General features: G+C 36.8%; 1 long non-coding RNA gene across 2 annotated transcripts; it reads right to left on the bottom strand.

Annotated features, from left to right (window-relative positions):
• Positions 1 to 855: 855 nt before the first annotated feature.
• Positions 856 to 2027, bottom strand: LOC110873289. 2 transcript variants are annotated; one of them, XR_002555017.2, is made up of 3 exons: positions 1941 to 2027; positions 1539 to 1846; positions 856 to 1313 (listed from the first exon to the last, which is right to left on the bottom strand). It is a non-coding gene; the product is annotated as an uncharacterized LOC110873289 (long non-coding RNA). The 2 variants fall into 2 exon arrangements; XR_004865321.1 differs by having other exon boundaries at positions 1539 to 1996.
• Between the last annotated feature and the right edge of the window lie 13227 nt (positions 2028 to 15254).

Here is a 15254-nt window from a genome sequence, read left to right as displayed (position 1 = left end):
TGCTCGGTATGGTTCCCGTCTCTGCCCCGACGTCGTCACGTCACCACCGTCCTCCCACGCCGCCCCCCTCCGTCCCGGCCTCCCCGTCCGAGTTGTGCCGTTTGCGACGGACCATGGGCCTCCCCCCGGCGACGCCAGTCCTCCCACGCCGCCCCCTCCGTCTTCATCCCGTCGCCGGCTTCCCTCCGTCACCATACCCACCAGCCTTAAACAACTTTATTTGCTTATTACTTTTTTTTGAACGACAAATTTTTTTTTTATTTTATGATGTGTGGGACTTGAATTCAAGACCTCTCTCTTTCAAAGTGTTTAAAGACTTTGCCTTTGCCAGTGGACAACCACCCATTGGTTATTTGCTTATTACTTAGACCACCCGTACTGGGGGGTTTTTAGCGTTTTTTCCCCTAAAAATTACTTGATGAATCTGAGACTAGCGACTAATCAGAGGCTAGTCGGGATTTTTACAATCATGGTTGAGATAGAAACACCAAACATAAAACCAACCGTCCTCAAACATTGATATTGATACAATGTTAATATAGGAACTTATCTTAAGCTTTATAGAAAAATACACAAACATCTTTGAGCTTACAGCAAATAATATTTTTCAATAGTTAATAGTTTACAAATTGAATAAATACATTTATGTTAAAGACATCTATATCTTTAACCATCTTTACACCAGTAAATTATGCCAAAACTATAGTTAACAAAATTATTTAAATACACGAATAAGCAAATTGCAATATATATATATATACATCAATTGTTTTCTGATTAATCAACCAGATCCAGTTATCTTTTGTTGTGATTCTAATCCTTCTATAATGTTTGTAACGACATATATTACTTAGATTTACATAAACTGGCCTCATTTCAAAAGGGGAAAATACATTGAAACATACATTCAATAAGATTTGGGGTCATAACACTACTATACATGAAACATCACTAATATTCGTTTTAGATAAAAAAAACTTAGAAAAACATTGTTTCAGAGTTAAATCAATAGAGCTAGTAGGAGTTTGACCTCATGGATGACTTACGTCTACCCAGATCCTTCAACTCTCTTTTAACTGGTTGAGTTTCTCTCTTGTTTTCTTGTAGTAAAATTATCATTGCAACGTTTGTACGGTATATTTTTCAACATATATATTTTGTATAACTGGCCAAAGTTGTCTTCTCAATAACTCGAATACGTTTTCATTTGGCCAAAGTTGTCTTCCCTATCATGCGAATATCATTCAAAAGAATGCAACGAAACTTGAGTAAATTCCGTTCAACAAAATTTTTGGATGAATTTAGCTTCATGCCTAGACATTAGAGAACAATAAAGAAAATTAAGTTAGATTCACTTAAATATATTTCATGTTATAACCTATCTTAAATTTAAAATTGAACAAATTTGTAAAGGCATGATCCTTTTACATCAAGTCACACAAAATTTAGTTCAAGAAAAGAGTTTTACTTTAATTAATATAAAATAAAACTAAATTACTAGAAATCAATGGATAGCATAAAAAGAGTGAGTAAATTACCCATTTTTGACAACTTTTTTTCTATCATCCTGTCTTGGACACTCCATAATCTTCACAAGCTCGAAAAACTCAAACGTTGACAAATTTGAGTCTTCAATGGATTTGGAAAAACCAACGAATTGGCCTTTCATCATCCTTGTAAGTGTGAAAACTTTTGGGGTGAAAGACAGAATATATATGATACGGGTATCTTCCCGTTTAAAGCTCAAGAACACGTCATAGTAACAACTTCCCTTGAAACATATGACGTTGGATTAGACGCCATTCAAGGTTTGCTCGAGAGATCCTAGTAAACCTCATCTTTGTTCCTATGTAACACAATTAATAACAAAATCTGATTCATAAACCTTAAACGCTACTAATAATATTAATTGCAAAATCAAAGTAAAAACATAGTAATACCAATTAGTTGATGACGGCGGAATTTAGATCTAGTGTGGATAGATATAGGGTTATGAAGAGAGTTGGTACACAGGAGATGGAGTTTAAATAACCAAAGGGTTGGCTGTGGTGGAGAAAAAGGTATAAAGTTTTATCACTTTGAGTAATAGGAAATATTAATTTGTTTATTTTTCTGTAAACTAGAAACATTTATTTAACTTGGTATTTAAGATTGGTTAACTCTTTTAAAATAGGTGTATAACTAGTAAATTTTCTCATGTATTGTCGCGGCATTAAAACGTAAAGTAACATGAATTTATACCGTCTGAAGAAAATGTATTATATTTGATCCAACTGATTTTCGGAAAAAAACGTAAATCAAATGAAAACGTACATAAAAGTAAACACGAAAATGTATCATATTTGATCCACATATTTTAAAAAAAATACGTCGAAACGTAAACCAACTCGAATTATACCGAAACATGCATAAAAATAAGTGCATAAGAAATAGTGTTTTTTAAGTTAAAGAATGGTGTTGCGGTTTCGAAACGTAATGTGACTCGAATTTATAGCGTCTAATGAAAACGTATTATATTTGACCAACTCGTTTCCGAACAAAATTTACGTCAAAACGTAAACAAATTGAAAACTTATATAAAAATAAGCACGAAAATGTATTGTATTTGACCCGACTCATTTCCGAAAAAAATAAAAATAAAAATTACGTCACAACATAGACGAACCGAAAGCATACATAATAATAAGCATAAAAACATATTATATTTGAACAAACTAATTTCCAGGAAAAAAAATTGCGTTGAAACGTGAATCAACTTGAGTTTATACTGACACGTACATAAAAAGAAACACGTAAAACTCGATTACAAGTTTTGTCCTTTATATTTGTATCAAATTACAGATGATATCCTTTACCTTTGAATTTGATTAGTTTTGTCCTTGACGTTTCAATATAGTTAATTGAAAAAAAAAGCTATAGTCAGTTAATTGACAAATAGGGTTGCAAAGAATTTTCTTGTTAAAAAATACACAAGGTGTCATTCTTTTTTATTATTCAGTATGATATGATGTCATCCCCCCTTTTGTTTTCATATGACGTAACCGCATTTTTGGTTTTCGTAGACACCGGATACGTGACATCTCTATTGTGACTTCTTACATTTTTTAAGAAAAATATTATAAATAATATTTTTATGACAATCTAAACCTTGATAAATAAACATTCAAATAAATAATTTCATATATTCTTTTGTAAATTTTATAAATCACAAATGAGCATTATAACTCACATAGTTGTTTTTTAATTAAATTTTAATACCGACAAGTTGTATATATATGTGTGAAACGCATAATTAACAAAATAAAACTATTTTAAGACGTATATTAAACATTATATGATGTATAAATGTTTAATATATCACCTGAGGTTCCATTCCACTTTTCAAAAGAAAGCAATTGCTCACCCATTTGCTATAAAAAAGTTAAATGTTATCTTAGTTTATGTGATTTGGGTCATTTTTTAGTTTAGTTCAAAGTTTTGAAACGTTGTCATTTTAGTCCAGATAGTTTGAAACATTGTCATTTTAGTTAAGTGAGTTAACTTCATCCATTTTTTCTGTTAACAAGAAGGGCAATGCGGTCATTTTATATGTAATTCTGTTAATTAGAAGGGAAATTTGGTCATATAAAATTACCGAATTGCCCTTCTTGTTAATAGAAAAAAGAGTAAACTTCCGTTTTGCTCCCTCTGGTTTGGTCGTTTTAATGGTTTTGCCTCAATCCTTTAAAAATAGTCATTTTACTCCAATAGTTTACCATTTTTTTTTTCATTTTGCTTCCCGACTCTTAACTCAGTTAAATCATTCAACTAAGGGTAGGGGTATTTCAATTAAGCACTTATATGTAAAATTACCGGAATACCCCAACCCTTATTTGAATGATTTAAGTGAGTTAAGAGTCGGGGAGGAAAATGGAAAAAACATGGTAAACTATTGGAGTAAAATTTTAAAGGATTGAGACAAAACCATTAAAACGACCAAACCACTGGGAGTAAAACGGGAGTTTACTCTAGAAAAAATGGATTATGTTAACCCAGCGGACTAAAATGGCAACGTTTGAGAACTATTTGAACTAAAATTACAACGTTTCAAACCTTTACACTAAACTAACAGAATGACCGAACCACATTAACTAAAATCGCATTTAACTCTAAATGAAATTAGAAATAAAAGTAAAGTCTACATAAAACTCCATACGTAACGATGACACAAGATATGTTGCTAGCAACGAGAAAGGACGGCAGAAGGATGGGGGTAGCTAGAAAATGACAAATGTGGGACTCATCTTTAATCCATAAAATATAAGTTGATTATGTAGTATATCAATTAAATAATTTGTTTAGTAAATATAAAATAAATTTATCAATGTTTATTAAAATAAGAATATTCATAAAGTTTCTTGATTTGTGTCCGTTTATATAATTTAATTATGTAAAACATAATCCAAAATTCGGTTTTTCCTTAATTTTGAAAATTTAGGGTTTTTTATTACTAAATTCCTGTAAAAAGCATCTATTTTATTTCTAGAATGTGCCCAGTAGATTGTACAAGACAAATGATTTGTGACAAATTGGTGGTTGGCCGGTTGGCTGATGACGATGCAACGAGGTCATGTTAACGCACAACTCAACTTTGTCTTTTTACAAAACTACAATTGATTCTCTGCGTTACGTAGGTCAGATTGATTCTCTGCGTTGCGTAGGTCTGATTGATTCTCGTTGCGCAAATCGGATTGATTCTCTGCGTTGCGCAGGTCGGATTGATTCTTTGCGTTGCGCAGGTCGGTTTTTTAATTATGATTTGGGTGTACTGATATATTTTTTTAGTTGCTTTTGAAGAGAAAATTATGAGTAATTACATTTCCAACCCTTTACATACTTTTAAATTTGTTTGAGAAATCAATTGTTGTCGGATCTCATAGTGTGTTAATGCTGTTGGACCCACATCTTACTGCAATTTTGTATTTATTAATCGTAGTTGGATCTCATGAAGTGTTTGAAGCCGAACTTTTCAATTAATTATAGACTTTTAGTTAATGTATACACGACACACTAAACCTAGGGCCCTTCAGGGTGTATAATGTTCTGCCTTACGTAAGCAATGAGTTTTAATTTGAACATCATTTAACAAGAGTGTTATGATTTAACTAAAAAATTAAATAAAAGAAAAAAATAATTAAAAAATAAGTGTGTGTGCATATGATTTCCAGAGGGTAATGGATCCAACCTCTCCTTTAAGTTAATAGACGTTAAGGAGGTAACGCCTCCCCTCTTAGCGCCTTTTTAACGATGTTGTGCTGGTGTTTGATGTTGGTTTAGGGGTTAGGTGGCATAGGCGTGTTACCCCTCCACAACTAGTGTAACAACCACTAAAATAAGATATCATATTTACTTAAATACCCTCGTGCGCTATGCATGTAGTGTCACTAACAACCATTAAGTAATGGATCATTTGTGAAAGCAAATGGTGTCTATCAGGACAAAACAATGTAAAAATTGTGTTCCAAATTCTAAACTCATAATTTAACTCAAACCACAAAAATAAAAAAGTAAGTTACTTTGATATTAAATAAAATGATTTAGATAGTTGTATAAAGGAAAAGATATCTCTTTAGATCCATTCAGTCGTTTAATTAATTGCCGTTTTAGTTTTTGTTTTCGAATGGCGAAATTTCTATATATCAAAATATAGAAACCGGGCAAGCAAGAAACTGAAACCCGAAGGATTACAAAATAGCGTCTCGAATATTAAAATCTAACCATCTAGCCCAATTAATATTACAAAATTTCGACCTACTCGTAATCCAAAAATATGAGTTTTCTTTATTGATATCTGCCGTTCTATTATAGTTAGCATTATGGTTGTAGAAAAGTTTGTAGTTCTTCACCTTCCAAATCTCCCAAAAAAATCACCATAATCACCGTCCCGACCGTCTTTTTCTAATCCGCCGACCTACTATTGTTTGCCACCAAGCCCCAAAGTTGCTCCAATGCAGGATCCGAAGAAGGGAAATGCAGTTTCATCTAAACAAAACACCAAACCAATTTTGCAACAAAGCAATCCCACAAAATATGTTATCGTTTCTACTTGTAAGCCACATCTAACACACGTGTTGTCTTGTAGGTAGACGCCTCTAGTAGCGAGATTCTCCTTAGACGGAATACGATTCAAAAATGCCTTCCAACAAAAAGGATATTTTAGGAAAAAAAAACTCACATTATACGTCCAATGACCTATATACATTTGACCAAAGGTATATTGACCCAAAAGGTGCAATAAAGCATCCACTCACCAAAAGTTGAGAGTATTTTTAAAGAGGATGCGACAAGCACAAGAGAGGGTCCAAATTTCTTCAAAACTCTAAAGGTGGTTTGTGGATGGTTGAAGGTGAACAAGTGTACTCAACTTGATCTTCAATACTCTTTCTCACTTTTTATTCATTCTTGGCTCATTAACACGTTAGACTTTCTAGAGTAACGTCATGAACATTCTCGTTTCGTTATGGTGATCAACATAAAAAACTTCAAAAGATTTGGGTATTTCACTTGTTAAAAAAATAAGTGGAAGCTTTATTTAAGGACGCCAAAATTTGAATATGCTCGATTTGCATTTGATTGTTTCTCTCCAATCTCAAATTTTTGTTGGTTTAACTTTATTTAATTTTCAGGTTCTAACAAAGGAATGCAAAAAATAAGCATACTTCGTACTTTGAAGGGTTTTTTTAATCAATAAAACTCACTCTAACTCTAACATGTGTAATCGTGTGCCTTTTATGTATCGTATACAAAAAATCGTGTGTAACCATATTTCCATATGTGTAATCATATTCCCATGTGTTAGAATCATAAACCAAAAATATTTTATGAAAAAGCCCCGATTTTAATATCTTAAGCCCACCTTGATTTTGGAGTTGGGCACTACATTCGTAAATAAGAGTGTCCGAATTGGGTTCAAAATTGGGCTTGTAAACCATTGCTTTTGGATCATGTGAATCATCGGCTTAATATTGGTAGAACTATAATCTGGTACATATCAGGCCCAATTTATACAGGAGACCAATTTCATTCATTTTAGCTTTAAGGGTATGTTTGGTATGGGGTAATGGAATAGATTGGGGAATGAAATGGACGAGGTAATGAAATTGATTATTACCATTCCATGTCTTATTTGGTAACCATGTGAGAATGGAATGAACCATTACTTTTTGTTGTTTGGTATGCGAGAAAAGACAAAGGAATAAAATCGGTTGGCGGTGGTCAATGATGGGCGACGATGGTGGGTGGTGATAGGTGGCAGTTGTAGCGGCGACGGTGGTGGTGGGTGGAGACGGCGGCGAGTGGAGACGGCGACGGGTGGAGACGGCGAGGGTGGTGACAACAGTGGTGATGGTGGGTGACGGTGAATGTGGGTGGCGGCGGTGGTCAGAGGTGGTAGCGGTGGCGACGGTGGTGGCATGTGGTAGCGGTAGTGGCGGTGGGTGGCGGTGGTTGATAGCGGTGATGGAGGTGGGTGGCGATGGCGGCGGTGATCGGAGGTGGCAACGGCGATGGTGGATGGCGGCGGTGGCGAGGATGGAGGTGGGTGGCGGCAACGACGGTGGCGGGTGGCGGCGGTGGCGGGTGGCGGCGAAGGCGGGTGGCGGCGAAGGCGGGTGACGGCGAAGGATGACAGTGGTGGTGGGTGGTGGCAACGGTAGTGAGTTGTGGTGTTGTTAATGAAGGGTGAAGAAGGAATGAAATGGAAAAAAAAACATGGGGGAGGGATGGAATGATTTTGAGGGAATGGAATGCAATTTGGAATTGGCGATTCCATTCCATCGACCAACCAAACACTCTTTTCTTCATTCCCTCTCAATAGTCCATTCCATTCCACCTCACATTCCTGCATACCAAACGCTACCTAAGTGTGTGACCTGATTCATATCCTTGAATATACGTTGATTCATATCCTTGAATATACGTCTATATATTATATACACTAGGTTAGAACCCCGTGTATTACACGGGTTGAATAAATGTAATTTTATATACTAAATTAAAACAATTATTCTTTAAAAATCTCGTTTATTACACGGGCTGAACAAATGTAATTTTATATATTAAATAATAAAAAATTATATCTCTAAGAACCTCATGTATTGTACTGAATAGATGTAATTTTATATACCAAATAATAAAAACCCGTGTATTGTACGGGTTGAATAAATCTAATTATATATACTAATAATAAAAAAAGTTATATCTTTAAAAACACTGTGTATTACACGGGTTAAATAAATGTAATATAATTAGATTTATTCAACCCTTATAATACACGTGTTTATAAAGATATGATTTTTTTTTATTATTTACTTTATATAATTACATTTATCCAACTCGTATAATATACAAGGTTACAAAATTACCTTTATTTAACCCGTGTAATACACAATGTTTTTAAATATTATACGAGTTGGATAAATGTAATTTTATAAACTAAATAATAAAAAAATTATATCTTTATAAACCCATGTATTATAAGGGTTGAATAAATCTAATTATATATGCTAAATCATCATCATCATCATACTCAGTAAATCCCACAAATAGCAAAGTTAAGGTAGGGTCTGAGGAGAGTAAGATGTAGAGGCTGCTTTCAGTAAGACCCCCGACTCGATAGTAGTTTTGCATCAAGCTTTGGACATAAGGCACATAACACTCAGCAATTAGGACAAAGATCGATTAGTGCATGTTCCCTTTTGTCTTTCTGCTATCAACGCCACCACATGATGATGATGCATGATTAACCGTCCATCGCTTTTAACGTTATTTTCACAAATTTAGTGAAATAACGTTAAAATTAGTGCAATTTCACTTTTGCCCTCCGAGCGTCCACACATATATACATTATTAAAAGTTAGATTAGATTATATATGAAATTAAGTGTATAATAAAAAGTCTTTATGAATTTCACGTAGAATTAATGGGAATCCTTTATTAAAAGTATGTTAGATTATATATGGGCTTATACGTGTGAGTAATTGTGATTATTGAATGGTTGAATTTTGAGGGTTTTAAATGTGAATTTGATTTTGATATATTATATTTTAGTTTTAAAACTTCTAGAATGATTAAATCAAATAAAAGGATTATGATTTCCTAGAAACAAAAATAACTGAGTTTTTTTTTCTGTTCATTTTGAACATGAGCAAATAGAACGATAGCATCTTAATAAAAAAATAACTAATTACAAATGTGAAACCCAATAATTTTACTTATGTCCCATTTAAACGGAAAACATAAGTACAAACTAAATTTTTAAAAAAATGCAATATGAAAATAAGAGATAGAATAATCGATTTTTTTTTTTTCATAAAATAAGAGATAAGGGTAAACTAAATAATCGATTTTTTTTTCATAAAATAAGAGATAAGGGTAAACTAAATAAAAAAGTGTCAATTTGGTAAATAATAATATTAAGTATGAAAAGGTAGGAAATTACAAATGTAGACATCTTCAATGAATGACACGTGTCCAAAATCAGGTTTCTTTTATTATATAGTACTAGCGGTGTTTTGGTCAAAAATTACCGAAGCAATTAAGTGATCAAATTAGTTAAGTGAGGTAGTGTGCTAAAAAGTGTGTTGAAAATATGCTGGTTATGTTCTTTGGAAAAACAGTGTTCAGGATACGGCTCAGGATATTGAGCTGTATCTACGATCAAACAATGAGCAAAAAGGTAAAGTAAATGACACGAGATGTACGAGGAAAGCCCTTGATAATTCTATACCGCCGGCATAAAACCTCGGGAGCTGACAATCGCAGCTGACTAGTTCTTCTTATTGCTTTAAACTTCAGGATACAGTGCAGGATATAGATCAGATCGCTAAGTGTTACAATGAATTTGTGAAAGTTGCGAGAGAGCAAGTGTTAGAGTGTAGAGAGTGTGATTGTGATGTCCTAGTTGATCTGATATACCCACTATTTATAGTAACGAATTACAAACAATAATCCCTACAAATATGGGCTACTCCGAATATTCCATTATAGACGTTGTAAACCGAGTAATACGGCTCCAACGTCTTTCCTTGAACGACTTGGACCAAGTCCTCCGTGGAATAGGTCTTGTTAGCGTTGCTAGCTTCTAACCCACGTACATGCATTTAATCCGTTAGTGATCCTGAGGATACCATTCAGGATGTTACCAATATCCTGAATCAGCATCCCGGATGTAAACAGATACAATATGAACAGGATATATATCAAGATATTTTCCAGGATATGGGCTCAGAATTTCACCCATAACAATTTTCCCCAAAAATGTTACCGTTTGATATCCTAACGGTTACATTTTTCACAATGGCCGAGGCAATTAAGAGATAAGACCATTGATGTGACAGCTTTCAACCACCCGGCCTATATTTACTCATCATACCCTATATCTTCTCATCCTGATCTTCATTTAACCTCTACCGGAGAAAAAAGGTAAAGATTTCTCTCTCAACTCCATTCTTCATTCTCCCCAATATTCCGGTGATAATATGGCAAGGCAGACAAGATCTAGTTCCGGCGACTCTGCTCCCACGTTCATCCATCAAAATATTCTCCAGGATCCGGAGAAAGAAATATGTACCTTCGACGGTGCACACTTGTCAGCCCTTAAAACCTCCGGCATCTTCCCAAAAGGGACGGTGTTCCGGCCGTTTGATCGGGAAATCCGATCAGACATGGTTTCTGACGAGTGGTTGTGTTTTAATGCCTTTCCTTTCACCTTAGGGTTGCAATTTCCTTTCTCGGATTTCATCACTGAGTTCTTTAATGTCACAAAGATCTGCTTCAGTCAGACAATGCCAATGCTTTGGCGAGTCTTGTCTGTTCTTGATCAAATCAAGAACAACCATATCCCCGATCTTTCTGTTAATGACCTCCCTCTAGCATACCGACTTAGGTGCCACGGCTCTTGTCGGTTCTTGTTTTATTCTACCTCCAGTGACCCATTGATCCTCCGAGCCACCAGGAATGAAGAGGAATGGAAATCCAAATTCTTTTTTGTAAAAAGAGATTCAATCCCTGGTGGAGCGGATTATCCGGTGAATTGGTTGAAGAAGGGTAGGATTTAGGGTTTAAAGATGATCCTGCTTGTTATCCTGCTTTATATCCTAAACTGACTTTGTCGTTTTCTTGTACAGCTGATTTTAGGAAGCTAGCACCTCCCCTTGCAGATTCTCAAAAAAGAATAGACGCCATCAGGCTCCTTACCGAAGCAGAGAGAAGTTTCAACCCATCTCCACCAACTCCAAGCCCTCTTTCAAGCGCAAACATGTCTGGTAAGGATCCTGCAAGATATCCTGTAGATACATGTTTTTATTTGATATCTTTAGGAAAGGTTTAGAATTTTACTCCCTGTATGCAGATTCCAGCAAAGTTCCAGTCTATCTAGACCTTGACGAGCTTGACAGCTATCCAACTCCAACCATAGTCAAGAAGGAGGCTCCTGCTGCCACCAGCTCCAAGCCACTCCCAGCTCCCAAGGCCAACCCAAGGACTCGTGCTTCCACAGCGAAAAAGAGGAAGGGCCTTGAAGTCAGTGCTCCAAGCTCAGGAGGGTTCTCCTATGACGATCTCAGCTTTACTGATTCCTTAGAGCCAATGACATCCTTCCTTAACAAGGTAATATCCTGACGCATACCCTGCATATATATCCTGCACATATATCCTGCCTGGATATCCTAACAGGATATCCTGATAGGATATCTTGGTCATTATAGATACATATATTCTAATTCGTACCTGTTATTGATGCGCAGGGCCTCCAGCATTTGCTCCACTTGTACAATGATGCATGTGGTACTGTTGCACTCCATGAAGCCAGGATTAAGCAGCTTGAAACTACTGTTGCCGACCAAGGTGCCATTGCTGAAGCGAAGAGTCGGCACTATGAGGATAAGCTGAAAAAGGTCACCCAGGACGCCGAGCTCAAATTGGCCACCGTGCAAATGGATCATGATCAGGCCATGATCAATTTCCGGGAAGGAATCAAGACTTCTGCTATTGTCTCCCTGTTACAAGCACGCATCAAGATGGCCTATGAGGCCAAGGAGACAGGCCTCGCGTGCCCAGCTTGGCCGGTTGACTCTTGGGTGGCCAAGCTAAAGGAGCTTGGAGGAAAAGCTGTGCCACTTCCATCTGAAGCCGGTGAATCTTCCAAGTCAGCAGAGGTGGCGGATCAGGCTGGAGACAAGAAGAATGCCAGAGCGGATGCTGGTGAGGATGCTGGACAGGATGCTGGTGAGGATGCTGGTGCTGAGGAGCCGGGGAAAGCAGGAGAGGATGCCGCTGTGTGAGGGCAGCATAGTGGGCGATGATGGATATTGATGCCTAGGCCGGAGCCCACTTTTTTAGGTTTAATGGTTGATGTCTTGAACAATTTACTTTTCTTGTTTGTTAAACAATTTCAATTTCCTGCACGTAGACAATATGATGGCCAAAGGTGGAGGGATCCTGAGTTTCAGGACGAAGCCCTTGATCATCAGTTAGTATGGTTTGTTTTGAACGCTTTTAACAAGTGAAGGTGGAGGTATCTTGGGTTCCAAGACGAAGCCTTCATTTGTTAAGTAAATATGTTAGGAAACTAACTATGCTTTTGGTGGATGGGTCTCGGTTTGAGACGAAGCCAAGAGCATAATCTTTTGCTATGTTAATAATATAACCCTTTTTTGGTTTTACCATTGTTGTTGATATATAAATTTCACTTGTGAAAATTGTTTTGTTTGAACATTTTTGAGAACACGTTATAAACATATCCCGGTGAATATCCTGAAAGATATTCTGATTAAAATACAACCTATTAGTTGTCTAAATAAAAAGGAAAGATCATACCAGAGATTCTCAGTGAATCAATTTCAATTCTTCATTATATGCTTGTCCCCAGTGCATACTTGTTAGGGCTGGATTTTTATTATAGGTGATCCTTACACATGATCCTAACCAGTGATCCTCATTTCTTTGGCAGACAGTGATCCTCAGCAGGACTTCAGGATCAGGATCATGAGACATTATGGTGATCCTCATACTAACGGCCACTTTGACTTAATACAATATTGTTTTGCAGAAACATCTAGCAGGATACGCTCTAGGCGTCATGATCCAGGGACGCGTCTTCACAATTATGGCAAGAGCTAAATCAGAGATAGATGTTGCAAAGGATATGGAAACATGGCTTGATTTATGGGCGGCTATTTAGGCTAGATTGTATCTCATTTCTAAAGGGGTAATGAGCTGAATATTAGTTTAGCTACCTAAAATAGGTCACCAACACATGTATAAATACCACTCTTCCTCATTCGGAAGAACACACACGACATACAACGCAACTCTCACACACTTAGACACAAAAAGCAATAGTGATCCTTGTACTCAGCTCATTATCATCCAAAGTTTTAATCATATTTTTGTTATATTGAAGTTGGTGATCGGTAGTTGCCATCACCCGAGGTTTTTTATGCCGGAGATCATTCATTGATCAAGGGCTTTTTCCTCGTATAAATCATTGTGTCTTTGCATCTTTATCACAGAAGTGATCCTTTACTTTCATAATTAACCAAGCATCATACCCCGTTTTCATAAAGTTTGGTTACATTATCCTTGTGTGATTTTTGACCAAAACAGTTTGGCGCCCACCGTGGGGCAATTGGTGCTTCATTCATAAGAAAATCTTTTGTTCGAAATCATTTGAAAGAGTTACATGGCTTCATCATTGAAGAACACGTCCACGGCGATGTCTGTAGTCACCTCATCACAGATCACCTTGCCTCCTCCACCGGCAGGATCTCAGAAAAATACTGAGAAGAGATCAACTCCCACTTTCTCTAAACCTCTATCTTCTTCTGCTATGAATTCTTCTATTCCCAGTACTAGTGATGTATTTGCTTTAATTTTGCAGATGAAGGATCGTATGCAGCGGCAAGATGAAACTAACGAAAGGATCCTCAGGGAAATTGGAGATCTCAAAAGACAAAAGAAAGCGGCAGAGGATCATTCTCCACTGATGCCCAAATCCTTGAGCTTTGATACTCCAATGATCACTTCCCAGCCATCAGGGATCCCGGACGTGCAAATCATAGGGGAGTCAAGAGGATCACATCTCAACTCGGCAGCAATGACTCAGACATCAGACTCACATTTTCAGCCAGTAGGATCCTATCCTCAGTACATGGGATCCTTCATGAATTCAGAAGCCTATCCGGGGGCACAGCAGTTTCAAGGATCCTACTCTATTCCAGGATCATCCCAGGGTCAAGGATACTCCTTCGTTCCAGGATCATCCCAGGTTCAAGGATCCTCCTTCGTTCCAGGATCATCCCAGATACCAGGATCCTTCCAAATACCAGGATCCTTCCAGATGCCAGGATCCCTGAAAAGTTTGCAAACAGGAAGTCTAGATGTCCATCAAGGGGACTTCATTCCAATGCAGACCATTGCTTCCACTGGTCCCTCCGTTGTTCCAGAATCCCAACAATATGGATTCCCTGACTTGAACCCAATGGGAGGTAACACTTTAAATAATTATCCTACCACTAACCTTGGATTCATGCAGGATACAGGTACCAATCATGCTATGGCCAGGGAATTACAGAAACTAAAGGACATGATCTCAAGTGTTCCAGGGGTAGTCAAGCCTATCCCAGAGATTGCAGATGGAAGCCACAAGGTATCTCGCTTTGCACCACCAATTTGTGATGCAGAGGTACCCAAAAGGTTCCATATCCCTACCATGAAGCTGTATGATGGCACAACGGATCCAGAGGAGCACATAGCACAATACAGGGAAAGGATGGAAATCAATCCTATCCCAGAAAAGTTGAAGGAAGCATGCCTATGCAAAGGATTTGGATCCACTCTAACTGGATCAGCTCTTAAGTGGCTGCTAAGTCTTCCCCCCTACTCTATTACTTCATTTGCTAATTTAGTTAATTTATTCAATAACCAATTCTCTTGTAGTAGAAAATTTGAAAAATTAACTAGCGATTTGTACAGGATAACTCAAAATCATAATGAATCATTAAGGGATTATATAACTAAATTTAGTAAAGAATCCTTGGACATTCCCAACTTGGATATGGCTACGGCTGTTGAAGCCTTCAAAATGGGACTGCTTAAGGATTCATTATTCTATGATGATCTTGTTATGACACCATGCAGGAATTTAGATGAAGTAAGAACTCGAGCACTCAGGTTTATCCGGCTAGAGGATGACAAGAGGATCCAGGAGAGACAAG

Source organism: Helianthus annuus, chromosome 8, assembly GCF_002127325.2.
Source record: "Helianthus annuus cultivar XRQ/B chromosome 8, HanXRQr2.0-SUNRISE, whole genome shotgun sequence".
In the NCBI taxonomy this organism is placed as follows: Eukaryota; Viridiplantae; Streptophyta; class Magnoliopsida; order Asterales; family Asteraceae; genus Helianthus; species Helianthus annuus.
This window is presented reverse-complemented; position numbering and strand designations above follow the sequence as displayed.